Here is a 27393-nt window from a genome sequence, read left to right on the forward strand (position 1 = left end):
ATTGTTGTGTCTGGCGTGTCACATCTTCCTCTTCACAATACCCCGATTGTCATAAGGTTATAAGGTCAGGCGAGTTTGCTGGCCAATTAAGAACAGGGATACCATGGTCCTTAAACGAAGAACTGGTAGTTTTGGCACGGTGTGCAGGTGTCAAGTCCTGTTGGAAAATGAAATCTGCATCTCCATAAAGTTGGTGAGCAGCAGGAAGCATGAAGTACTCTAAAACTTCCTGGTAGACGGCTGCGTTGACTCTGGACCTCAGAAAACACAGTGGACCAACACCAGCAGATGACATGGCACCCCAAACCATCACTGACTGTGGAAACTTTATACTGGACTTCATACAACGTGGATTCTGTGCCTCTTCTCTCTTCCTCAGATAGGACCTTGATTTCCAAAGGAAATGCAAAATGTACTTCATTCAGAAAACAAAACTTTGGACCACTCAGCAGCAGACCAGTCCTTTTTGTCTATAGCTCAGGCGAGACGCTTCTGACGCTGTCTCTTGTTCAAGAGTGGCTTGACACAAGGAATGCCTTCCAAAGAACCCATGCCTTGCATACGTCTGTGCGTGGAACTTGAAGCACTGACTCCAGCTGCAGTCCACTCTTTGTGAATCTCCCCTACATTTTTAAATGGGTGTTGTTTCACAATCCTCTGCAGGGTGCGGTTATCCCTATTGCTTGTACACTTTTTTCTACCACATCTTTCCCTTCCATTCACCTCTCTATTAATTGGCTTGGACACAGAGCTCTGTGAACAGCCAGCCTCTATAGCAATGACCTTTTGTGTCTTGCCCTCCTTGGCTGTGTCCAGAAGTCAAGCGTGCACGCTGGATAGTAAGCTTACCAGTAGCGTCTTAGTTAGCTTGCTCCTCAGTATGCGTCCCTACCTACATTTGGACAGCACTAACTGACTCGGGGAGGGGGGTGTGTTGACGATTTGCATGACGTGTGGAGCTTGACCTGCGCTGCGCAATGGATTATGGGATACCTGAGGGCAAAAAAGATGCATCGATGCACGCTTGGAAATCATGCCAAACGAAGTACCCAACTAGTGAGAGCGCTTGACTTTCGGACAGTCTATTCTGACGTAACTTCCGGAAAATGCACACTTCCCAGCGTGCGTACTGATGTTTCAGACACAGCCCTTGTGCAAGGTGTCAATGGTAATCTTTCTTCAAGTCAGTCCTCCCCATGATTGTGTAGTTAATTAGCTAATTAGGATGTGGCACCAGGAGTCTTCAATATTGAACCTTTTCACAATATTCCAATTTTCTGAATTTGGGGTTTTCATTATTAGTCAGTTGGTTATCAAAATGAAAAGCAAAACACTTGAAATATATCAGTAGGCCTATGTGTGGAATGGATGTATATTAGTTTCAGTTTTTGAAAGTAATTACTGAAATAAATAAACTTGTTCATGATATTATTATATGACCAGCACCTGTATGTTGGGACAGGGTCTCTGCCACAGAAGTTCTTTCTGACTAACAAAATTAAAGAGATTTCCTTTATCTTTTATTTCTTCATAGGTTTTACCCAATAAACCTTACAGAAGCTCCAAAAAGACATTGATGTTAAGTGTACATTTAGTGGGAATCAAAGAGAAACTTTTTTGGTTATGCCCCCATAAATTACTTTGGAGTAAACTGTCTAAATACTTAGTTGATCTTATTTAACCTGATTTCTCCTTATGCTGGGAAAAGGTCCTTTTTGGTTTCATTAACTAAGACAGAAATATCTCCTATCAGTTTTATTTAATCAACCTGATTTTAATTTTGACCCAATTTTACATCCATAAGTCTAAATTCCAAAATAAAACAACTAACTTTAGAACGGTCTATTCATATCAAACACTATATTTCCACTATCTTGTTGTAACAAGAACAATCCAGTAACAAGAAAGCTGTTAGAACACACACATTTGTATTTTTCAAATACTTTATATAAATTGAGTTGTTTGCTTTATTTTTTATTATATTTATATTATATGTATAATATTATTATTATTATTATTATATTTTTGCTCCTGCCCTGGCGTTTTTGACCTGTTTGTATTGTATACAAGTGCATGGTTGTATACTCTGTGCTCAATAATAAAATACAATTTTGCCTTCTATATCGACAATAGTCAAAGTTTTGTGTACTAGTAAAGTGTTATATTTCCGATTGAATATTGTTTTAGCCTTTGATACGGTTAACCATGACATTCTCCTTTCTACACTATATGAACTGGGAATTTCTGGGAAAGCTCTTGACTGGTTCAAGTCTTACCTTAAAGGGCGTTCTTTTAGCGTGTCTTGGCAGGGACAGATATCAAAGTCTCATGACCTCACTACAGGAGTCCCCCAAGGATCAGTATTAGGGCCCCTCCTTTTCTCTATTTACACCACTTCTTTAGGTGGGATTATTCGCTCTCATGGATTTGAATATCATTGCTATGCGGACGACACTCAACTTTTCCTATCCTTCCCACCTGAGGACTCTAGTGTTTCCCATCGGATCTCTGCATGCCTGAAGGACATTTCAATCTGGATGAAGGATCAGCACCTTCAGCTTAATCTTTCCAAAACTGAGCTCTTGGTGTTTCCAGCAAAAACAGCTATTCCCCAACAGATCAATATCCAGCTTGATTCATCCTCACTAACTCCAACCAGATCGGCACGTAACTTGGGTGTCATAATTGATGACCAACTTACTTTCTCTGAGCATGTTGCCTCAATTGCAAAGTCATGTCGGTATACCCTGTACAACATTAGGAAGATCAGACCTTATCTGACACAAGATTCCACTCAGCTTCTTGTACAGGCAATGGTTATCTCCAAGCTGGACTACTGTAATTCTCTGTTAGCTGGCCTACCTGCTTGTGTTTTAAGACCACTACAGTTGATTCAGAATGCTGCAGCACGACTGGTCTTCCATCAGCCAAAGAGGACACATGTAACCCCTCTCCTAGTTACTCTCCACTGGCTCCCTATAGTAGCCAGAATTAAATTTAAATCTCTCACTCTGGCCTATAGGACACTGACTGGATCTGCTCCCAGCTACTTCAGTTCTTTAATCACGATGTACATTCCCAACCGCCCATTGCGATCTTCTGAGGAGCGTCTGTTATGTCGACCAACCATACATGCTAGGTCAAATTGTAGATCCTATTCTTCAGTGGTTCCGTGTTGGTGGAATGAGTTGCCCAGTGCTCTCCGTTCCAGCAACAGCTTTGGATCTTTTAAGAGGGGTCTTAAGGCATATTTATTTAATATGCACTTAGTCCTTTGAGTTTGTGATGTGTTATGGTTTGTATAATAGTATTGTTTTGTTATAATTTGTCTATTGATAGAATTTGAAATTTATTTTGCTATTGTCCTTAAATTTAGCCATACCATGCTTTAGTTATTATTATTATTATATATAATTAACTGAGTGACTTATTTGATTGCTATTCTCATTTCACTGTTTTATTTCTCATTAGGTTAGTGCTTAAAATTATTGTTTTACTGATAATATTACTATTCTCCCTAGTTTGTAATTGTTCACTGTTAATTTAATTTGTATTGTTATTTATTTGTATGTCGCTTTGGACAAAGGCGTCTGCTAAATAACCATAGCCATAGCCATAGCCATAGCCATAAATGAGGTTACAACATGATGGAACCAACAGTAAACAGCACATCAATTTGCACATGTTTACTGAAAACTATTGTCCTATAGGCCTACAAAAATAATATGCCTATACATCAACATATGAATAATATTATTTTTTTGTATCCATGGATTAATGCTGAATGGTTACAGAAAATATGGTAGGCTACTGGCCGATTGAGTGAGAGGGCCTATTCTGTGTCTTGTCAATTCCAAAGCAAAGCATGTTGCCTTGTATAGCCAGACAGACACACACTCACTGAATCTGAGAGTTGATGATGTGGTTCCATATGTTCCAAAATCAAGAAAACCTGAACCTACTTAGCTCCATAGTTCAGTGATGCTGATTGCATTCTTCAAGCAAAATATAATATAAAAATAATACAAAACCAATGACTTTAGTTGCAGAACATGAGATCACAGATCATAAAGGGTGAGGCTTCACTGTCACCTTCACTGTCTGCCTCACCTTGTGACCTCATGTTCTGCAACCAAAGTGATTGGTTTTGAATTATTTACTGTGTTCCCAAAGTAGGCTACAGGGGAGTATTCCAAGTGGTTTAGTGTCAAACCTGGGTAAGTTAACTCAGAGTAAGTGGTAAACCTCCTAATAGTAGAGCTGTATGGCTTCGTTCGCCTAACAAACAATGCCATGCAGGTTATTCAACCACTGGACATTAGGATTGGGCGCGAGCTACAGTAGATGAGTGATCGGAAACACAGGTAGAAAAATATCAACCCAATGAAATCTCGCTTGGATCACTATGAAAAAAAAAAAAAAAAAAGAATAAAATCTCGATTTTTGCTCGGTCCGGATGTCACTACGTTTGGGTCCGGATCCGGACCGGAGTCCGCCTATTGAGTACCCCTGCCATACAGGGCTCTTGTTTGTAGGAGGTTTACCACTTACTCTACCCAGGTTTATCACTAAACCACGTACTTGGAATATCCCCCGGAATAGAATCCTCTCTTTTCCTTAGGGATTGAAAGTGTAGCATACGGTGTCCTGAACTAGCAAAGATGATCTAACATCTTCTGTTTTTTCTTTGTCTTCTGCATGTCATATTAGTTGCAAACAATTTAAAAGAATTGCCATGTTGTAATAGCCTATATCAGCATAAGCGACTCACAAGCCTAAAAAATCAGCATAAATAAAATTAAATAATGAAAGGCATCAGACAATATTAATGAAATTCCTGAAATCTGTCTCGTCTACTTGACCACATTAGTGTCAGTGCATATCAATGCAGAGATTTTAAATTGTTAAAAATGTAAATTGCCAAGATCTGATTTTGAAGATACCAGCAGGTGGAGCTATTGCCCAACTTCAGTGATAATGTGATGTTTACCTTTCATGACAAGCTTTAACGCTAACTCTACTTTGCATGATCATCTAAATCAAGATTATGGTTAATAGTGATCATTTGTTTGTGCAGTTTGTCAAGTTCTAAACAGTGGTATGTTTTTAAGTTACAACATCAGGATAAGTTATGGTAAACTTCCAAAAAGAAGCCAGATGGCTTAATTTTCCTTCATTCTTTAATTCATTACTTTAAATAACTTGAACAGCTTCATCACGCAATCAAGCCCATTTATAATACCTCAGTAGCATATTTGTTTAGTCATTTGAAGAGGTATAGGCCTATGTATGTCCATAATAAGCTACAGAAAAACAACAGAGTAATTGCGAAATATTGATACTTTTCGTACTATCCCCTCTCAAATGACACCCTTTAACAGATATTATCACACACATAGCCTAAGTGACAGAGGACTGATTTGATGACGAAAGATGTCATTTATATGAAACTATTGTAGACGTAGGCTAGGCTGCATCACCTAGGCCTACTGCATTACCATCAGAATATAACTGCAGAATTTGAAATAATGGGCAAATATTGGACATGCTGTGAAGAGTTGGCAATATACATTGATGACAAGCAAAATAAAAACAATTTGTGATGTCACACAGACAAACATCTAAAATGACCAATGCAAACTGAAAATACCCTGTGCTCTAAATCTTAACCAATCGCATTTTGTCTTTCATTATCAAGGCAACCATAGCTGTAACGTTGCTGCAAATGGCACTGGCTGCCATCTGCTAAAATGATAATGTACACATTTTGCTAACTCGTTTTTTTAAGCAAATGTCGAATGCAAAGCTTTTTTTTTTAAGTCAAACCTTTGGTATGGATAATGAATATTTCCATCCTAACCTCTACATAACTCGATTCACAATGGCGTCACTTTTGTAACCACCCATATTCAACAGCCAATCAGATTTTGTGTCTCTCCCTGTGTGTTCCATTTTCGTCAGCATCGAAGCTAAAGTCAAAGGCCGCTTGGAAACGGTTCGCAAGGAGTTGGTCAGAGAGGATTAAGCCGAAACTCGGTTATACATTTCTTTAAAGCAAAGCAGCAAGCCTTACATTAAAATTTTGCAACAGTTTTGTTTGTGGTGCTTCTTTAGTAGCGATGGAGGGGACGTACTCGCTGTGATAATACATCTGTTGGAATCTTGGAAGATATTTTCATCGCTTGGGGTTTTCAGGATTTAGCTAGCCAGCTAGTCTCAAGGTGCTAGCTCGCTAGCCTTGCTTGGTGTGACTGTGGACTGAAATGTGTGCCGTTCTTGTCGGATGTCCCTGGACGGCAGCTTACTGAGAAGGCCCCAAATGGGAAAAACAAGCATCGGAGAGGAATGTGAAGTATAAACTTGTAGATGTAGTTCATTTTTGATCGAAGGTAAGGCATACTTTTGTAGTTCTTCACTTACCTGCTCCACAACAACCAAACATACGCCTGCGTAGCAAATTAAAGGGAAGCTAGCTAGCCAGCTAGCTTGTTGGCTAATTGTACGCTAGCTAGGGTTAAGTTGTTTAATTGTATGTTATTGCTATCGAGGTAGCAATTCCTCATTTTCGTGTTCAATTCCAGTCTTGGAAGAGTTTAGTTGCAACAATAGCCAATTCTTTCTGATTAGTGACGCTTATCGTTGATTGAGGCAAAACTGCTTTATTGTGTGTATTCAGTTGGTGTCATTTTATATGAGTATTTATTGTGAAATCTAACGTTATTTGAAAATTGTTGCAATTGCTGTCGTAAATAACGTTAACCATAGCAGCTGGGTCTATCAAATCACCTTAGCAATATTGGCGTGGATTGGGCAGTTTCGATGTAGCTGCTAACGTTAAACCAGCTAGAAATAGACTTACTCTGCAGCTTCTCATCGATTTTGTCCATGTACGAGTATAACCCCATTTTAATGTGGGGTTAAGGGTATGGATAATGCATGTGAACTTGCACTGGATGATGTATAACGTTGATAAACCATTATGTGAAAGAAACAATCGTTGGTATCCGTAAATAGAGTAGCTAGCAAGCAAGCAAGCTCCTTTTTGTTTCTGATTTATGGTTAGCCTGGTTTTCCTTGGCGACTAGTTGATCTAAAAACAACATTTGTTGATTCTGTAACTTAACATTCATGTAGGCCTAGATCTAACCTATGACAACACTCAAATGATTATACTGCACTACTTGATTGTTATACCAGTATTTCAATGTGAAAATCTCCGTTGAACTAATACAGGTCTTTAGAATGGTCATAGTGTTACCAAGTTTAATTGGTATTTTTATTTTATGGCAATCTATGCGTTCGTCAGCGGTACGCTGAAACATAGATGCATATTTACATTTACCCATTGAATTGGATCTTAATACATAGTTTGAATGTTATTTGGTGAAATAGTGACCAGGTCGGTTTGTTTGGTAGAGTCAGACCATGGGAATGGAAACCACCTCAATTAAACTTGATAGTTCTTGCATCGACTTGGTCTTCAGAAAGCAGACCATTTCATTAGCTATATATTATATACTCTGCAATAAAGAGTATGGCCTAAGATCATTAAAGAAAGTTAAAGGGCATCGTTCATGTTGTAGTTTTCTCTCTGTGTTTTACCAAAATGTGTTATGGTAATCATCAGATTTCCCCATCTTATGCCTTTTGAGTCTGTCAAAGATTTGCCATCACTTATGTAGGTAGACTGGTGTATTGTTGCTGTGCAGTTTTGAAATAATTGTAATCTTTTATTGCTTTGACACAATTCTTGTCCCGTGGGTTAAAGAGTGATTCAGAGCGAAAGGGAGCAAGATAGCTCGCTTGTGTGCAATCAGATGGCCTGTGCGCTGAAGGAAGGTTTGTGCCTGTGCTGTTGGTGCAGTAGCGGTGCTGGGGAAAAACACTGCAGCATGCCTGCCTGCTGTATTGCTTTGCAGATATTGCTAGAGCAGCTTACTTCAAGTGTTTGCCTCACAACTGGGTGAAATGTATGCAGCAGTGCAATAAGAGGGAGACCTCTCTTCTGTCTTTTTTTGTTGTATTTGTTTAATTGTTGAGCAGAAGATCTCACCCCCCCTCCCCCTCTTTGTTTTCACATCCTGACCCATTCTCATGTTTTGCAGACACACACTGTGAGCAGTTCCAGATAGAGTTTTCACTTTTAAGTCTTTAGGGTGGCTTGCAACATTGCTCTCTGTGCCATGGAGCTTGAGTTTTGCAAAAGGCCCAGTGCCTGCCCTGTAACCCTTGCCCTGTGTCTGGTTCTCATCATCCCTAAGATGGGCCTTCTCGCTATCCCTTCTATTGCAAAAAAAGGGAGGCAGGAAATGGCGTTAGTGTGGAGGTCAAGGGGTCATCTGCTCTGTTATTGGGATCTGGAGGTTCTCAGTGCTTTCTTGTTCTGCACTCCTCATTTGTGTATCCCGACTCTGGATGGAGTGGTGTTTTCAGCCAGGTCAGTACATGTCCAACTAGCCTGTAGCATCATGGCTGAAATAGCGTTTGCACTTACCAGCCCTGGTGTGCCTTTGGCCTTGCATGGCTTGGGCTTAAACCCTAAATGGAGGCCAGGCCGTGGTACGGCTTTGGCTACTTACAGATTTGGATAGAGGAAGCTGTACAATGAAGAGTAGTGCAACGTGCCGTTCCAACAGGTCTAAGGAAAGCACATTTGTGGGATTATCTTCTCAGGTTTGTGAATGTGGTGATGTAATTTGAAGCCTGAAAGAAATTCAGTGCAGTTTTGTGTGAGATGGCAGAAAGTTCCAAATTAAAATGTCATGTCACAAACAACAGAACTGCAACTGCATCTCATGTCATCTTGGAGAGCCACTAATGGCATTGTCTATGTTGTCTTTTGTTGGTGAGTCAGTTGTTTGTTTCTAGACCATATCTCCACTCTATTATCGCTTAGATTAGTCTGCAAACTCTCAACTGAAAAGCCTTGGTGGGAAGTGGGATAAAGAGGAAATGCTTTCATTTTTGATTATGGCTACGACAATAGACCTCTTCTCTACTGGTTTTGCAAGAACAGTTTTACTACTGTTGTTACAGGGCTGACCCCATGCACTAGGAATTTGATTTGGACCAAAGGTCACTAGCAGCATGAATTGGTCAGAGTTTAACCAAGTGCAAAGTTTCAAGATCCCAGAGAACGAAACACTAGATAGTAGGACTATCCTACACCTGTGCACCAGCTTTCAAAGTTTGTGCAAGAACTCAAGTCGTGAGAAGACACTTGCATAATCTGCCTGTGCCACATCAGCAGGGTATATTTAAACGACTAGCTCTGCTGCAGGTCCTCTGAGGATGTCTGGCCACATCCAAATCCTCTTCCTGTTTTTGAGCCCTGCTGGAGCTGCAGTAGCCTGTGGGTGCATGCAGGTCTGCACAACAACAGCTCTCATGAGACTTGGACGTGTCTCTACCTTTGCTGAGGAGTTACTCTAGCACCTCCTAACTAGGCCTAGACATTTTTTTTTCTCTCTCTCTCTCTTCTGAAGGGCTTGTGTGGTCGCGTGTTTACTCTTTCTCTCCACCACACAGGGTATGTATGGGCAGGTTAAGACCTGATGTTTTTGTCAGGGGGGTGAGAAGCTTACCTGACCACAGTCACACAGACTTCAGTGGTAGTGAGGCTTTTTTTTGTGCCTCCAGAATGCTTGCCAGCAATCAGTATGTTTTGCATAGTTAAGTTGAGCTACGGTTATAGCTCGGCTAGGCCATTTAATTGGACTACTGTTGTTGTCCCAGTATTTAAACATGGGAGGGGCAGACATTGCTGCCATATGATCCTGGGGAGGGAATTACGGAGCATGCATGTAATTCAACTCCCGGCCGCATTATCTGGGTGTGTTGTTTTCTGAGTTCTGTGTAGTGCGAGTTCAGCTGGACTAACATGTTTACATGTTTTTGAAAAAGTCGGTTTTTTTTTTTTGTCAGACCAGCACAGTAATTGTTTTGTTGTAACGTCATGCAAATCTACTGGCTGGGAGCGGTGCCATACATGAACGGGGGAACATGGGATAGTGGTGGATTGGCATCCCTGTGACTGTGATCACGGTTCACATGCAACAACACCCATTCAGAGCTAGCCTGACTTGGCCTGGCCCTGAGGACGCTAGCTGCTGCTAATGCCATGGCAGCGTTGTGAGGAGGACCGAAGTAACCTGTGTGTGACTTTAGTGGCTGTAATTAGAAAGACAGGGCGGTGGGGGTGACAGCCAAAGTAGTAGGCTAGTGCAGCCTTTGCTGCAGCCGCAGCGGAGAGCCTCCGCTAGCTGTTGGGCAGCGCTTGACACGCTGCTGCTCTCTCCCTCGTCCACCTCCGCAGAGCCGAGGCTCGAGGGCTGACGAGCCTGTAAACAGGAACAGTCTCTCTGTGCCATCTCTCTCTCTCTCTCTCTCTCTCCTTTCTCTTTCTTTCTCTCTCTTTTTTCTTTCTTTCTCTCTCTCGCTTTCTCTCTCCTGCTTTCTCTCTCTCTGTGACCAAGCTTACTTCTCTCTCCTGAGGTGTAAATCTTTTATAGCTGCTGCTCACCCCACCCCCACCCAATCTCCTTACACAGTCAAATGCCGTTTAAACCCCTTTTGAAATCCAGCCCATCCTCCCCCCATTCTCCAAGCCACGTACTCCTACATCACAGAGGGCCAAGTGAAGTCCAGTTCGCATTTGCCCTTATGGGTGTTTATTTACTGGTAACTTTTTTAGTATTTTTCAAAAAGTAATATATGAGGTTTTCTCTCTCATCCATCACCCAGCAACCAGTAGGGCTTGGTTCCAGTCGGGCTGATAAAATGATTTTTATTATTGGGCTATATATTTTTTTTTCTTCATTCCTCTGCCTTGAGCATCAAAGCAAAGGCGATGTTCACTCCTTTGCCTCTTCTGCAAATTTAACTGTGTGCCATTACTCCCTGAGTCCCTTTTGATCTCTCCCCTCTGAGGTGCTCTTGAAGCAGAACGCCTTTTAAAGCTCTGCCCTTGTGCAAGTAACTAGACTAGAGCCTGGGATTCTTCGGACCTCACAAAAGAACTCTGCAACAAGAAAGGTGACGTCACCGAGCTTACATGAGTACGAGCACGTATTTGCTGACTTTGTTTTAATTGCAGATGATATAAAGTGTAACGTGGTGTTGAATGTGGGCTGGGCAGCTGTTTGTGAATGTGGGGAATCGGAGGAAGACTGTGTGTGTGCTGCTCCTATCCCCTGCACACACACAACCACAGACAACAGTTGGTATTTTGATGAGGCAGGAGGGAAGCCTGGTTTAAGCTCTGGGCCTTTAGGGACGGGAGAATGGAATTGCTTTGCAGTGAGCTGTGTTGTCACGGACATGTCTTCCCTTCCTCCAGCCGCTGCTTATAGAGAGAGAGAGAGAAAAAACAACCCCCACCCTTTTCGTCCCTCTTTCTTTCACTCGCTGTCCCTCTTTTATTTTTTTTAAACTGCGTAGACAGGTGGCCACAGCCATGGCCAGAAGGACATCTGTGCTGTTTACTGCTCTGTCTGTGCCTCCTGCAGTCAGAACAGGAGTCAACAGGGCCTCCGCTTTGCATTCATGCTCTCATTCTCCCCCTCCCCGCGTTTCAGAGAGGACATGCTCAATCAGCCTCCCATAGCAGTCCTCACTGGGATAGGACAGGCTGGGATAGGACAGGCTAGGCTCGGCTGTGTGCTCTCTCTCTCTCTCTCTCTCTCTCTCTCTCTCTCTCTCTCTCTTTCCCTCTCTCTCTCTCTCTCTTTCTCTCTCTCTCTCTCTCCTACTCGCCACTACTCGAGACCAAGGCTCAGAAGTTGTTATTTTGGATTTATGTAATGATACTGCACTCTCTCTCTCTCTCTCTCTCTGTCTTTCTCCCTCTCCCTCTCTCTCTCCCTTTCCCTCACTCTCACAAACTCGGTCTTTGTCCACCCCTCCTCCTTCCTGGTTGTGATGACTAGGGTGGGGGGTAGCGGCGGCGGTGGCGGCGGTGGTGGTGCTGCTGCTGCTGCTGCTTTGGCTGAATCTCAATCACAGGGAGCCTCTAGCTGAGTGCCGCTGCTGTCCTTTTGATGGGGCAGCTGCAGCCATTCACTCGGCCCCATTTCTATTGAAATGCACTGACAGGAAGGGGGAGGGGGAGGGGTAGATGGGTTGGCCTGGGTGCTCTATGCGTGACTGAAAAGCATACCTAAAAGCAAAGGACCAAAAGAGAGGAGGGAGACACACACACACACACACACATTGAGGGGGCAGGGCTAGAGCACTGGCTGTATGATGGTGCTGTACATATCCCACAAAAGCCTTTAAGCACGTCCTTTTGACCAGCAGTACCAGCATTCGTGTCCAACTCTCTGCCTCACGCTGTCGGCCTGCGTGTTTATTTTGTATCTGATGTGACACGGGGCGACTGCTAGAGGAAATATGAGGAAGTTGCATAGGCTAAGTGTGTAAATAAGTGTTTGTTATGCTCTGTTGCCATAGCATGGCAAGGTGTAGATGGTGATAGTCGGTCAGGGTTTTTGTTATTTATAAGCACGATGTGAAAACAGATAGGGTGATACCAAGTGCAGTGTTTGTGCTGTTTACTTGTAAGTTAATGTTGGTTGTTGACCATGGCATGCACTACTCTTAAGCTACTGGTTTTGGATGTCTGATGTTTTTTGTCTGGCTCGTAAAACTTAGACTAAGTTTGCCATCTTAACCACTTTCCATACCCCTCCTTTGCCAGCGTGTTGAGTGATTCTATTCTTGGCCGACGTAAGCAAGCCCAGATCTTGCCAGAATTTTCCACTCTGAATGAGAGTGGCGATGGGGCATTAGAGCTGGAGGAAGCTACAGAGACATTTGCCACCAGAGCCTATTTAAAGCCTCAGCGAGATTCTCCAGAGGCTTGGACCAGAGCTCGTCCTTCAGGTGCCCTACCCCGAAAAACACACACACACACACACACACACACACACCATGCCTAGCGCCTACTCACGTCCACAAATCAGACCAAGACAGTTCATCTTGGCAAGTCCAGATTTATGTCGAGACGTATATTTATCTATTTCCCTCTGCCCAGCAGCAAACTGGACAACCACAGAATGTGCTGGTCTGGCGGAGCATAAACTGGTCAAGCAGTAGTTTATTCCCTTTCACAAATGGAATTTGTCCCATGCTGATCCAATGTAGAGATAGCTTGCCGTGGCTATGGATTTACTGCGGTGCCTTTGAAAGCTTGCAGGGCGCTCTCCAACACCGTGTGTTCAAGGAGAAAGCCAAAACACTACACCAAGACTTCTCTGCCGATAGAGGTTGTGCCTGTATACATGCTGCTTAGGAGGAGGGCTGGCAATGTAGGCTGTTGAGGGGGGAAGGGAGGCACGAAAGTGCATCAAAACAGGGAGATGCTGAGAGAAACCCAGTGATTGCGGAAGGTAGTTGCTTGAGGATGTGGAAGAGGGCAATGTGCAGCCTTTTTTATTGTTGCCTCTTTCACACTGTTTTACTTCGATGTAGGTTTCACGTTTGTATTTTTGTAATTGCAGCACAGCAGTCGTCTATTTCAGACCAGCGCGTCATGAGAATAGCAGATTTTTATCAGCAGCCCTGTCTCTGTGTCAGTGTGTCTGTGTGCTTGTGTGTGTGTGCATGCACACGTACATACGCACGTTCGCCTGCCCATATGTTGTCTGTGTGTGTGGGTGTGTGTGTGTGTGTGTGTGTGTGTGTGTGTCTGCATTGTCTTTTGTCCCACACACATCCTGTAATATAAGGGCTACTCATCCCTCCTGTCCCACATTGCAAAAAAGGTGCTTTTTATAGAAGCACTGCCTTTTCAGCTGTATGTGGGACAGACTAGGAGATGATTTCTCCCCCCCCCCCCTCTTTAGGTATGCACGCTCATGATTTTTCACCTCCTTCTCTCTCGCTTACAGATGTAGTCATTAGTGGCCAGAAATACGAAGAGGCTTAAGCAGTGCCCGTGCTGAGAGAGTCTTTGAAGGAAGGAGTGCGCGAGAAATAGACACTCTTTTCATGTGCACTACACACAGAAGAGAGCAGCCCTAAATTTCTTTTTTGTCTAACCATCCTGTCGTCTGTGACTGCTTAGACAAATAATTTGAGCCGCACGCGCTAGGCCTAAATCATTAACGTCGTTGTCTACTGCGCCTCTCCATTGGTGCGGCGGGCAAAAATGGTAAACATTTTGAGGCCCCAGCTGAAGGCTTGGGTGTGTGAACGAGCTCGACCACAAAGGCCACATCGAGTGCCCCCTTCACAAAGCAAACACGTCACAGCAGAACTTACTGTTTCTCGTTTCAAAGGCCTCCTCCTGCACTGTTTGAAAAGAGCTTTCGTCGAGATATGACGCAGATCCATCAGCAAAGGCTGCTGCTGTGTGTGTGTGTGTGTGTGTGTGTGTGTGTGTGTGTGTGTGTGTGTGTGTGTGTGTGTGTGTGTGTGTGTGTGTGTGTGTGTGTGTGTGTGTGTGTGTGTGTGTGTGCGCGCGCGCGCGCGCGCAACTAGCTGTTCCATTCAGGCTCCTCCATTGACATGGCACTTTCAGGGTGCTGCCTGCTAACCAGTGGCCTGGCCAAATTTGACAGCTATTTATAGCTAGTCACTCGTACATTATGGATGTTTAACATCATGAATAATTCAGATGTGCGTATCGGGGTTGGTCGAGTTGGGGTGTGGTGGGTATTTTTGGACCGTTCAACAGCTTTGAAGATTTAGAAGGATGGTGCCTGGGTCACTGCAAGGTCCACACACACACACACACACACCCCTCTTCCTTGGACACACAGCAGCAGCAGCAGCAGTCAGCCAGCCAGTCTTGACACATACTCACAAGTCGCACACACACACACACACACACACACTGAGATGGCACCCACGTGTTATTGCGTTGCGTGGCCGCCCTGTTGCACTAATCACGCCGCTTGCCGAGCGCCAGTCTTTCACCTTTTGTCTTGTGTGCGTCCGTGGGGAAGGAGGACTTTCTCAGAGCACTCTCTGCGGCAGCCCGTGCACCTCGGCGACGGCGTGTGCCTCTCTCTGCCTGACTCTAGTTCCTGAGGAAGTGGAGCAGTGAGGAAGTTAGGGCGTCGGAGTTAACCGTGTCTCTGGGTTTCCCTCTGAGTCAATCTGACTCATGTGCATCTGCGCTGCAGTAACGGTTTGAACAGGCCTAACAGGCACATCTAGAACCCCCCCCCCCCCCCCCCCCCCCGCACCACCACCCCCCCCTTCCCCTGCCCTTAGCCTGTTTCCAGGTACTGCTCACCTCTCGGTTTGTGAGTCACTCTGAGACTAATTGCGTAAACTGCATTAACACATAGATGCTGATAGCTGCACAGCAGGCAGACTGTAGGTCGGATGAGTGGGACGTCTTCGCACAGGGTGTGATATTTGCAAAAAGGGGCCCCAGATTTGCAACAAAAATCAGACTTGCACTGTGGTATACCAATATGTGTTCGTTTTCCCGAGGCAGTGGCTTGTCTGACTCTTGAACTGTTTACAATTGCCAAGTTTTGAGTTATGTAGGCCTGTCTATATTGTTTGGCTAGTACAAAGGTTTGTGCTGGTGTACACGAACTGGGGGGTTAATAGGCAATAACACTGGATGTAATTTCAGCGCCTTATTCTTATGTTCAAGGAGTTACTCATTAAGGTCTGTCATAGTCAAGAAAGGCCATTTTCTCTTTCCAATTTTATGTTGTCAGAATTAACTCTGGTGGGTGTGCTCGTGCGTGTTCAATGGTCGTATGTGACAGGGACCAAAGGAGTCACGTGGTATGTGTGTGTGTGTGTGTGTTTGATTATGTATGCATGGATTTCAGATGAAATTACCTGGTTCTCTGCGGGCAGAAATTGTCAGGCAGCTCTGTTTTACTATCTTCCGCGCTCGTCTCCTGCTCAATCTCTTTTTCTCTGGCGCTCTAAAAACCCTGCAGAGGTTTTCTAGCAGCCCTCCCTCCCCTTTCTCTCTCTCTCTCTCTCTCTCTCTCTCTCTCCCTCTCACTCTCTCTCTCCCTCTGTCTAATTTCCATTCCATTTGGATGTTTCCCTCTTGTGCTACATTCTCCCTGTGACACACTTCTCTCAGGCCTTGCCGTGGCAGCCCTGCAGTTGTATCATTAGGCTCTTCCACAGCACCGCAAATGGGTTATGTTTGTGAGACCGTCAGGTTGTTCTCCCTCGCTCTCTCGCACACTGCCATTATTGTAAAACACAGTAGCGACGGTACAAGGGGCTACGACGCGGCTGCGTCTTTTTGCCACCTTATTTCCTATTTTGAATCGCTACATCAGATCTCTGGCTGGCTGGCTGGCGAGATGGATGTCGCTCCATCTTTTCCATTTGCGAGGAGTCACCTTTCAGTGCCGCCTGCGGCGTTTACAGAACAAACCTGGACGGTGGAAATTGTTTGGAAGCATATACTGGTGCTTTATGGGGGGAGTGAGTGACTCCATGGCTTGAGGACCAAGATTGGGGGAGAAGGAAGGAGGAAACCAGGGCTTGCACTCTTACACTGTTGAAGCTGCTGAGCAGGTTGAGATGGTTTGCATTGTGACAATCAATACACAGAGAACAAACATCACCATACCCGTAGTAAACTCTAAAACATTAGGCAACCAAAAATAATAGTCAGTATTGGAAGCGGCTGGCTGATATGAAATACAAATCAAAAGAACTATCTTAAAGATTTGCTATTTGTACGCTGAACAAGTTAAGCATTTGTGAGGCTAGGTGGTAAACAGTTTTGGAGACATTTGTGGCCTACATTATTTGGGGATGCTTAGTGTAGGGTTATAGCCTGGCAAGCCAAACTATACAGAAATGTATAGTCTGGAGTCGGACCATTCACAGAGCTGAAGCCTGTGGGTGGGATGAACCGGTGTCTTTCAAACTACTCTGCACGTAATAGGCCAGCCCTTGTGACCAATCGTAGCCGGTCGGCAAAACGACAAATACATCCTTCTTTGAAACAAATGACTTGAGCGCTTCTTTCTGCTCAACCGTCAAAGAAAAGCCCAAGTCTAACTCTTCCAAAGTGCTTTGTTAGCCTCATCCATCTTTCAATGTTCTCTATGGTTGTTGCAACACGGTCTCACACCCAACTCGTCGAACGAGGACGCATGGTCCAGCCCCCTGGCGTCAATATCGGAAGCCGAAGGTGAGCTAAGGCGGGCTCAAGGACTCCGTACACAGATAGAGTGTTCTGATTGGACCGACTGACTTGGTTTCGAACGAAGGCTTGGCCTTAACGGTGCGTCCCTAGACCATCATTTTTTGCCGCTAGGGTGCGTCTACATTTCTAGTCTAATGATAGGGTTATGGTTGAATGCACAAAAATATTGACACAACGTCGGCCGCGGACTATTAAAAACTAAAAGCAAGTGATTTTGAAAATATTGTCTTATTGAAGACCAGCCCAATAGTATGCATCTATAGTTTAGGTGGTTCACAAGTCTGTGCCAGGTTTCCATTTGGTTTCTTCTCCAGGCGTTGGCCTGTAGTTAAGTCGACATTATTGAGTGAGCTGTAGCCAGGTATACTGTGTTCAGCTGTTTTGTTTTGAATACTTAATGGTCTTGAAACACAAGAGAGATATCCTACTAAATTTTCATTGTGCAGCGCTTTTTTTTTTTTTTTTTTAATGATTTCAAGTAACGAAATACTCTGCTTTTTGGTAGTGAGCAGAATAGTCAGTGGATCAGCATAATGGAAAGGGTGCATCAATGAAATAGATTGCTGGATTCATTAGTGAGTTTGCTCATCACCTCAGTTACAGCATTCCCTTTTGAATTGATTCTGGATATATAAATATATACTATTGGCACTGCTCAAAGACGAACCTGTTAATGTCTTGTCCAATGGCCTCTCTGTTCCTCTGTTTGTTATTGGTCTTTACCCAGTGCAGAAATCCAAAGTGCAGCGTGGATAATCATTGTGTTTTGCAATTTTTTAATGGTGTAGAACTGGCAGAGTTCTAATCCCAGGAACACAATAACATTTTTTGATTGAAATGAAACGCAGTCCTTGTCTTTCGGAGAGTGACCATAGTCGTTTCGAGCAAGAAATGAAGCACTTTTCGTTTCAGGGAAAGTACTAATAATCCACGGGAACATGGAAGCTGTGAGATAGAAACAACAGTATCACGGACGGCCCCAGCAGAGATAGAAAGAGAGAGAGAGAAACCGAGAGAGGGTGAGATAAAGAGAGAAACCGAGAGAGGGTGAGCGAAAGAGAGAAAGCGAGTGCGTGAGCGAGCGTGTTAAAGCAGGGGAGGCAGGGGGCCCTTATTAAGGGTTTTGTCAGCGCTGTAATGACAGTGCTGTCAGATCTGGCTGCCATCCATCTGTAGGGATGTATGTCCGGACTGTGTGAGCAGGAAGCCTAGTCCATCTGTGCCACGCACACACACACACACGCCTGCACGCAGACAGGCAGGGAGGGAGAGAGAGAGAGAGGAAATGGAGGGCAGAGGAAATGCAGGAAAGACTGTGCTCTTAGTGGCCACAGCCTAAGGGAGCGATGGCTGGCGGTGAGTGTGACTGTGAGCCTATTTTAAGGGACCGTGATGGAGGGCTCAGGGCACGGGTTGAAAAGAACGGCTGTAAGTGATCCATGTTGAACGTGAGCTCCACCAGCTCTTTGATCCTCAGCTTGGCCGAGGTGCATGTCAGTGTGTTTTTTTTGTGTGTGTGTGTGTGTTTTTATTTTTGGCCACACTGACACGCCGGAGATTTGGTATCGGGCCCAAAACGATGCCGAGGCCGTGTTTGTGTAGTCGGCTACTGGTTGAACAAAAAATGCTCCCCCCTTTTCTGTTTTACTATGCACGAGCTGTTCACGGCATGCTTTCAAGCCCCCCCCCCCCCCCAACACACTTGCACACACACAAGCATGCAACCCCACACACCCACGCATTCAAACCCCACACACCCACACTTACCACCACAACCACTCACTTTCGTCCCGCCACACACACACACACACACACACACACACACACACACACACACACACACACACACACACACACAGCTACCTTCTCTGGCCCTTAACTCATGCAGATGTGCTCCTCCTGAGCTGACAGCTTTCCGATGAGCAGCAAATGAGAAACGCTGGCGGCAGCGGAGGTGGTGGTGGAGGGTGGTGGTGGTGGTGGTGGAGGACCGAGCGGATGCGTGAGCAGAGAAATGGACATGAGAGTGGAGGGGTGGGGGTGGGATTGTGGCAGTCGAGCTGACACTTTGGGGCTGGGTGGCACTGGCTCCTGACGCCGCTGGGGACCGGAGCTGACACCCAAGCCACGGCAGAGGACAGGGGGGTCTTCCTCTTTAATGATTAAACGAAGACCACCATCACACACACACACACACACACACACACACACACACACACACACACACACACACACACACACACACACACACACACAATCAGAGGGCTGACAGCACTCCTGTGGTGCTGGCTTCGGTCTTCAGGTCTGAATCCATGCACTGCCCTTCCCAGGAATGTGAGCAGAGCTACATTTGCAGTGAACAGCAGTATCAGGCTATCCAGAAGTGTGTGTCTACAGTGATTCTCAGGGCCTGATCCCATCTCCATTTTTGTTTCCATGTTTTCTTCTTCTATGTCTTCCTCAGCTCTCACATCTTTCTCTTTCGGTGATTATACATGTCACAACTTTTTTAAGCAATGTTGCTTGGCAACCACAGAACTGGTTCCATGTATTCTGATTGGGTAATCATGAGAATTTGCCTACCGATGACTGATTGAATTTCTCCAGAAATAACGCTCAGGAATATTGGCCAGCAACATGGCTCAAAAAGTTGCCTTATGTACCCTTTCCCTTTACTCTTCAGCTGTCGAGGCTTCTGTTGCAGATTGAGATGGTTTGCGTTGTTGTCAGTGTCTTCGTGCGGTGAATGGCTGACTGCGTTGTGTGTAGAGCTCGCGCATTATGTATGTGCTCTGCGCCCCCTCGATTACCAGCCTCCCCCCCTCCGGCACTCTTCCCTCTCCTGCCCTCATTGCCGTGGAAACCTTATGCCTGCTGCCTATGCTGCCATGGAAACCAAGAGTGGTAAACAAAAAGCTTGAAGGATAGACAGGTGTTTTTATTATTATTATTTTTTTTTATTGTAAGTGAGCGGCCAGATGAATACTGTTTGCACTGGTGAAGCCTAATGCATCAAATTTACCCATTTCGCCTCTAGTCACTTCACAAAGCTAGCAAACATTACAAACGGCACCTTTTTGCGACCCCTTAGTTAATATTGTTAATGTTTCGCCTTTTTTCTAAAGCAAGCTCTTCTATGCTAGTAATATAGCTTTTCTTGTGCTTGTTTGCCTGATGCATTCCCTCGATTAAGTTTCCTCCCCCTACAGGCGTTTGTAGCATCTTGCCAATCTGTGCCAAATGTGAGATAATAGCCTCTATCGCACAGCTTCTATCTTATTTCCTTATCTTGAGCGTCTCCCTCATAACACTCTGGCTCTCATACTGTAGCTCACACTCTCTCTCTCTCTCTCTCTCTCTCTCTCTCTCTCTCTCTCTCTCTCATACTGTAGCTCACACTCTCTCTCTCTCTCTCTCTCTCTCTCTTTCAGCCTGCTCCCTGTCCTCTGCCTCTCATCAATACTACTCTATTATTTTCCTTCCCCCACCTCCTTCTCTCTCTCTCTCTCTCTCTCTCTCTCTCTGGTCTGCATTCGGTGGCCGTGGCGATGCACCACTTTAGGCCTCTGCAGTCTTGCTCATCCCAGAATCTTAAGTGTGTGTGTGAGAGGGGGGGAGGGGGATGTCAGTGGTTGGATGGTTGGGGGAAGGGTGTAGCCTAGTTCACCCCTGTGTATGTGTGACTCAGGTTTTTTTCCCTCCTTCCCTGGTGATAAGTGTGCTGCTTTCCCAGCTAGCATTGTGTGCTTACATTCGCAACCACAATAGAGCTGACATTAAATAGGCCGAAATGTCCTCCTGCCCACGCGAGTCCTTGTGCTGCACAAATGCCTGTTGGTGTGTTTCGAGGTTGTCTGATTGTGTGATCGTATCCCATTGACAGTGGAATATGACATGTATTATGGGCCAAATACAAGTGCACATTGCATGTAAATAGCTTCTCAGAAAATCTTCTCAAAGATGCCATCTGTAATTTGTGTTGTATCTGGAGTGGGATTGCTTGAAGCGGGATTGTTTCTTCTCTTCCTGCTGGACTGCTGTCGCGGGTATTTCATGAAAGGTGTCATGTGGTTTGCATGATGTGTTGCACACATCACACATAGGCGTATAAGATGTAAAACGATTTTTGGTTATAATATGCAGTAAGATTTTTGGTTGCTACAAGTTTTGCCATAACTCGGAGCATATTGTGTCAACATAAAGGGTTATGTGCACTGTGCACATACAGCTAGCCTAGCAGTAGCAATGTACAAGCACATCTTGGTGACGTTGACGTTATGCACAGATGGAACTCTCTGTAGTTGTGTTATGGTCCTGCAGTTTATTGCTGTGCCTAGATTCTCTTATTTATTGTAGTGTTTTGCTGATGTGTTATTTTTCACTTTGATTCTAGTAGCATAATGTTTTTTCATTGATGCACCATTGCCTGTGTGGTGTTGCTTTGAATATTTTTAATGTCACTGTCTTGTCTTTGAGGATAGATAAAAAATTGATTGTTGCTCTTTGCGTGGGTGCGTTATAGTATAAGACTGTTACTGTGCACCGTGCTGTAACATTACAGGGTAATGGTGCTGCTGAGTCTTATTTGGTTGGCTCCTCTATAAGAAGGCAGTCCTTAATGAGACACACGTCTCAGATTAAGGCCAATGTTTGAATTTTCTTGGAATGTTGCTCTTCTCCCCTGTGCCGTCCAGAGCGCTGGTTACCTTGACAACTGGAGAGTGTTGGGTGTTTGGAGAGCGGGAGCTCAGCACGGCTGTGCTGTTGAACAAACAGTGCTGGAAACTGTGTCAGGAGTGGTGCAGATTCTCAATGCGAGCGGAGCCGAGAGCTGTCCGTCGCTCATACCTCCTCTTCACGCGTTCTTTCTCTCACGCCATCTGCCCACCCCCTAGGGTTGTGTATTGACAAGAATCTGCCGATGCCTTGCCTATCGCGATACGTGGGTTACGATGCGATATATTGCAATATATTTCAATGCTGTGTGAAAGGTGATATTTTCTAAGTCTTAGAAAAGCCTTTTTCTGTTTTCCTGTCAGCCAACAGTATACACTCCCTCTTGTTTTCTTTCTCTCACTCTCTGCTTTGTGGCATTTGCTTTCCCCCCTCCTCTCCCTCTCCCTTCCTCCTCCCTTCCTCCTCCTCCTCCTCCTCCTCCTCCTCTTGCACTCTGTATGGCAGTGCAGTGTCCAGATGGACAGATCTTGTCCTGCAGTGGCCCTGTGCTGATGCTGTGTCTGCTTGCCTCCCCACCCCCCACCCCCTTACACACACACACACACACACACACACTCTCCCAGGGGCCTGGAGGGGGGGCTTGTGGCCACGTTGCAGACGCCTGATCAGGCCTGCCACCCGGGCTAATGCCCGTGCCATCTGCCCCCGTCCACCTCTCCGGGTCGGGATTGAGGCTGCCGGCCGCTCAGACGGACCCGGTTGTGGATTTTCAAAGCGACGCTTTGTGGATCCTGTGGAAGATGGATGTAGGGCAGTGTTATTTTGATCTCATGCATCAGAACTATTAATGCATTCGCCTCCTTATTATGCATCACCACAGTTTGTTTCAGTCATAAAAAAGTGAAAGATCTCTGCGTGTCTAATTTATTCCCCTCCTCTCTAGCTGCATCTCTCAGACATTTTTGTCCTCACTGCAGACCCCAACACTGCCTCTCTACCTCTTTCTTTTTTCTCTCTCTCTTTCTCTCTACCCGCCTTTCTTCTCTCTCTCTCTCTCTACCTCTTTTTCTCCTCTCTGCACACTGTTGTACTCAACAGCAAGTGGTTGCATGCCTGCAGAGAGTGGCTTTGGCTTTGGCCAGTGGCAGTGGGACTGCGAGGTCAGAGGCACGTGGTGCGGAGTGCCCCCTGGCTCTGTTCGGAGGCCGTTTTTTAATATGCCTGAGTGCGACGTGCGCTGGCTTGGCATACACCCTGCAGAAGGCAGCCTGATCAATAATGTAGATGTTTTTGAAGAGGAGCACAGAGCAGCCGCAAAAGCTAGCTAGCTCTCTCTCTCTCGTCGCTCTCTCTCTCTCTCTCTCTCTCTCTCGCTTTCTCTCTCTCTCCCTCCATCTCTCCCCTTCACATCCCTCTCTCTCGCTCAAATACACACATGCTCGGAGTCGACACACACATACACACACACACACATGCACACTGTTCCCCGCCCAGTGTCAGGTTGCTCTCTGGTGTGCTGAGCAGATTGGATGGCTGAATAGAATTTGCTTCAGTAAGATATTACAATAAGCCCGAGCGTCACTGCTGTTGCTAGCGTTGCCGCTGCCGCTGTCCCTGCAGCCTTTGCTGATACTTGATGCCTGAAACGCAGTAGCCTGGACTCTGGTTTCTGTCACATGAAGCCACCGCCTCGCCAACTTGTTTTATTTTGTGTGTGTGTGTGTGTGTGTGTGTGCGTGTGTGCGCGCATCTCTGCTGAGCTTTTAGGCTACTGCAAAGACGATGAAATGTAACAAAAGCTTAATAGCTAAAGCTGACTAAAATTGATACAAGTCTGTGCTAGCCATATGTGTGTTACTTAGTGCCCTGTGTGTGTTCGGGTCATCGTTGTTAGTGCTGGTGATATTTTTTCTTTTTTTTGTTGTTGTTGATTTTTTAAAAACTTTTATTTGGTCACTTGTCTGGTTGGATTCAGACAGCGATGAAAGGTCTTGGTGTTTCTTAAGCTGCAGATAAGAGGCTGTGCGTGTGTGAGTGAACAAATGAGGAGAGCGAGTAGGTTGAGAGGGAGGGGGCAGGGGGCAGGGGGTAGGGTAGGGTAGGGTAGGGTAGGCTGGGCTGGGCTGGGGTGTCGGCTCCATCTCCTACCCCAGCTCCAGCGGCCTGATTTCCCAGATAACTGGAGCTGGCTGCTGGATGGTGGAAATGGTGGCGCTTCCTGTAATCCGCCGCCCTGGGGAGCAGTGGAAAGAGAGAGAGAGAGAGAGAGGGGGGGGGAGGGGGGAGGGGGGTGGCGGAATGGGGGGGGGAGTGGACAGAAAAGAGGAGAGAAATGGAGGGAGAGAGCGAGTGTGCAAGAGAGTGAGGCAGGCGGGATAAAGGATGGCTGTGCCCTCGGGCGAGCATTAGAGTGCTGGTCTCCTCCTTAATCCCACAATGCCCGGCGATGCCCCACATAGTGTCCGCAGTCCGAATGTGCACAAAAGCTACGGTTTCGACTCGGGCCGCAAAACACAGAGAGAGCGCACACACAGCACCGCACATACAAGCTGGACTGCCCTGAAACAACAACACACACACCAGCCTGGGCCTCTGTTTACTTTACGTCCTCATTCAGCCACGTTAGCACCACACCAAACACGCACACACGCACACACAGTCTCCTCTCTGCTTAGCTATACAATTGTTAAGCAGATAAGGTTCCTACGAACAACCATTTTGGTAGAAGTAATGAATGGATAGCATGATTTTATTGAATGACATTTGGGCACAAATAGTTAATTTGGCTGAAATACTGTCTTGGCATCGTGGCCACTGAGCCATAATCATCCATTAACCTGCTACTGTGAAAAACGACATTGTTGTTATTGTATAACCAGCTCCGTCCAAAGCTTCTGTTTAATTTCTGGATTCTCCATCTTAGGGACTGACATGCATTGGCTAAACATTATGATGGTTTTAGTGGTTCAGAGTTGCTTGCGTTGCAGGCCCTCTGTATTACTGGATAATAGTTGCGAAACGTGACCATAAAACTGTGGAACATAAAAGTTCCGGAATGCAGGTGGAATTCTTCAACGATCTAGCTGGCTTACCTTGCGGCCAAAACAAGCACAGCTGTAGCTGGTAGTTTGGGCAACTCTCTCATTAGAAGCAACATTTAATGGCGTGGGTAGAAGTTTTTTGAGTGTTGGGGCCCTGATTGCATACGTGTGTGTTTTTCACTAGAATGAAGAACTATAACTAGAATGCCCTTTGCCTTGTGGCATGTTTGAAACGGTTTCCCTGCTGCCATTTTGCCCGCACGCACACACGCAGACAAACAAGCACAACAGGATTGTGTCGCGTTCTTGACTTTGAAACTGGTGTCCTCCCTCCCTCCCTGCATCGAAGCTCATGTTTGGAGGGAGCCCAGTTCGAATGAACTTGGGGCCAGCATATGGGAAGAGGCTTGTGGCTGTTGGCCCGGCCTGTCCTGTCCTCGGGCTTGTCCGAGAGAGAGAGAGAGAGAGAGAGAGAGAGAGAGAGAGAGAGAGAGAGAAAGAGAAAAAGAAAAAGAAAAAGAGAAAGATGTGCTGTGGCCTGCAGGCCCTCAAACTCAGGCCCGAAGCTTTCGGCCGAAACCCCAGTGCGGCGACGTTTCCCTTGCGTAGAGGCTACAGCTCATTCCTCATGTCAGTTGCAACACGATAGTCAGGAGTGGAAAATATGAAGTGGTCACTTTCATCTCTCCTCCCTACTTTCATCTCTCTTTTTACGTTTTCCTGTATAGCCTCAGTCTTTCTCTCTCTCTCTCTCTCTCTCTCTCTCTCTCTCTCTCAACTGGAATATTTGTCAGTGTCATGTTTTTTTGTGGTGTTTTCCTCATTTATAATTGCTTTTAAGTAGGGGTGTGTGTGTGTGTGTTCTTAAGCTCAAGGTGCAATTGCTGAAATACATACTGGTTGAGGCACGCTAGTGTTTTAGGTCAGATCACCTGTCAACCTGATTAGCCTATATGACTTGCTAAAGCATGTGTGATGAGCATGTGTTCTGCGGCGTTTTTTGTTTGCGTGCTGATGCCTCTTTCTAACTCCCGTGCTGAGTCAAGCCTCATTATGCTTGATGGCTATGTACAGATGAGCTCGTCAGAATCCCATCCCCCCCTGCCCTCTCTCTCTCTCTCTCACACACACACACACACACACACACACGCACATCTTAGCTTGACCACCGGCCGTAAACACCTCTCCATCACTAGGGACCTCAGCCATTGCTGTGCCTGCCTGGCCCCGTGTCCCTACTCCCTATGAGGCTGTAAACGTAGGCCTGGACCATGAAACAGCCGAGAACACTAGCCCTAAGGAGAGTAGGCGCAGCGGCCGAATTAAGCCAGTTGTAGAGTGACTTGTCCTTATCTGACTAGTGCTAAAGGAGGCGGTTTCTGCACCATTTGTCCTTCTCAGTTTAGATAGCGCGGGGAGGCGCGGGGACTCCATGGGAAGTCTGTGTTGCATTTATGACTGGCAAGGTTATGGGCGTGCAACGCTGCAGCAGTGCTACCCAAGGTTTGAGCAAAAGCAGAAGCCCCTCCTGTGCCCTCACAGACATCTTGTTTGACTCTCTCTCTCTCTCTCTCTCTCTGATGTGGTGTGGTGATTTAAGGGCCAGTTTGGTGCCCATTTCCCCACGTCGTAAATGCAGAGGTCAACAGCACTCGTCCCATCCAAACAGTCTCTCTCTTTGGCTAGGTAGGAAGAGAGAGGGCCCTGTCTCCTTGCCCCTGTCTGGCTTTTGGTCATCAGGTAGTAAATCGCAACACCCCCCCACCCCAGTTGGCTTTGAGTTTCAAGAGAGTCTGTGTCATGCTTGTGGAACATCATGCAAAGTCTGACCTACCACCCAGAGGCGTGCATAGTGTGTGTTCCTGTCAGCATTGCTTTGGGAAAAGGCGTCCTGTCGGTTTCGGTGACGCCCCGGTCAGTGGCCAGTATGACTCATAATGTCCATCTCAGGTTGTTTGGGGATAAAGACTCACCGTTGTGCTCTGTGCCGGTGGTGACCATGGAACCTGGCCTGTGTTTTTCAACTTTGAGGAAGACATAAAAGTAGCCCCTCTCGGGTCAGAGCTAGATGAGCTCCTCCACAAGTGCTACTCTGAAGGAGCTGCAGCCGTTCCCACACCAAGCTTTCCCTTTTAAGGTCACCAGAGCATAGAGAAACCCTTCCTGCCAGACAGACCGGGTAGATAATAGGCTATTTTTTTTTTTTTTATCATACGTAGTGGATGGGAGCTGTCTTGTGCAATAGAAGAAGTTAACTCTAACTCTGAAAATTGGCTTCCTTTTCGTTGAATTTGGCTCTCCTTTAGTATCGCAAGTGCGGAAATTAGAAATTCCTATTGACTGACTTTTTTTTTATTTTCGTAATTGAGAGCTTTTTGATCTGACAAGAAGATAAAGAGCCAGCCACAACTGTCATGGTGTCCGCCTATCTGTGTGTCTGTGTGTGAAGGCTGTTGTGTTGGGGGGGATGTTTACTTGTGCTCCCATGCCGGCATGCACTCTCTGTGTGGTCAGGGGATTTTCTCA

The 27393-nt window shown here is 45.7% G+C and overlaps 1 protein-coding gene across 1 annotated transcript in view; it reads left to right on the forward strand.

The window, feature by feature from the left end:
• The first annotated feature begins 6005 nt into the window (after positions 1 to 6005).
• The window catches only part of ankrd11 (ankyrin repeat domain 11), a 110007-nt gene continuing 88619 nt past the window's right edge, over positions 6006 to 27393 (forward strand). The window contains exon 1 of the mRNA XM_062550014.1: positions 6006 to 6389. The gene's annotated coding sequence lies outside the window, so the exon portion shown is untranslated. The remainder of the gene's footprint in view (positions 6390 to 27393) is intronic.

This window comes from Sardina pilchardus, chromosome 11 (genome assembly GCF_963854185.1).
Source record: "Sardina pilchardus chromosome 11, fSarPil1.1, whole genome shotgun sequence".
In the NCBI taxonomy this organism is placed as follows: Eukaryota; Metazoa; Chordata; class Actinopteri; order Clupeiformes; family Clupeidae; genus Sardina; species Sardina pilchardus.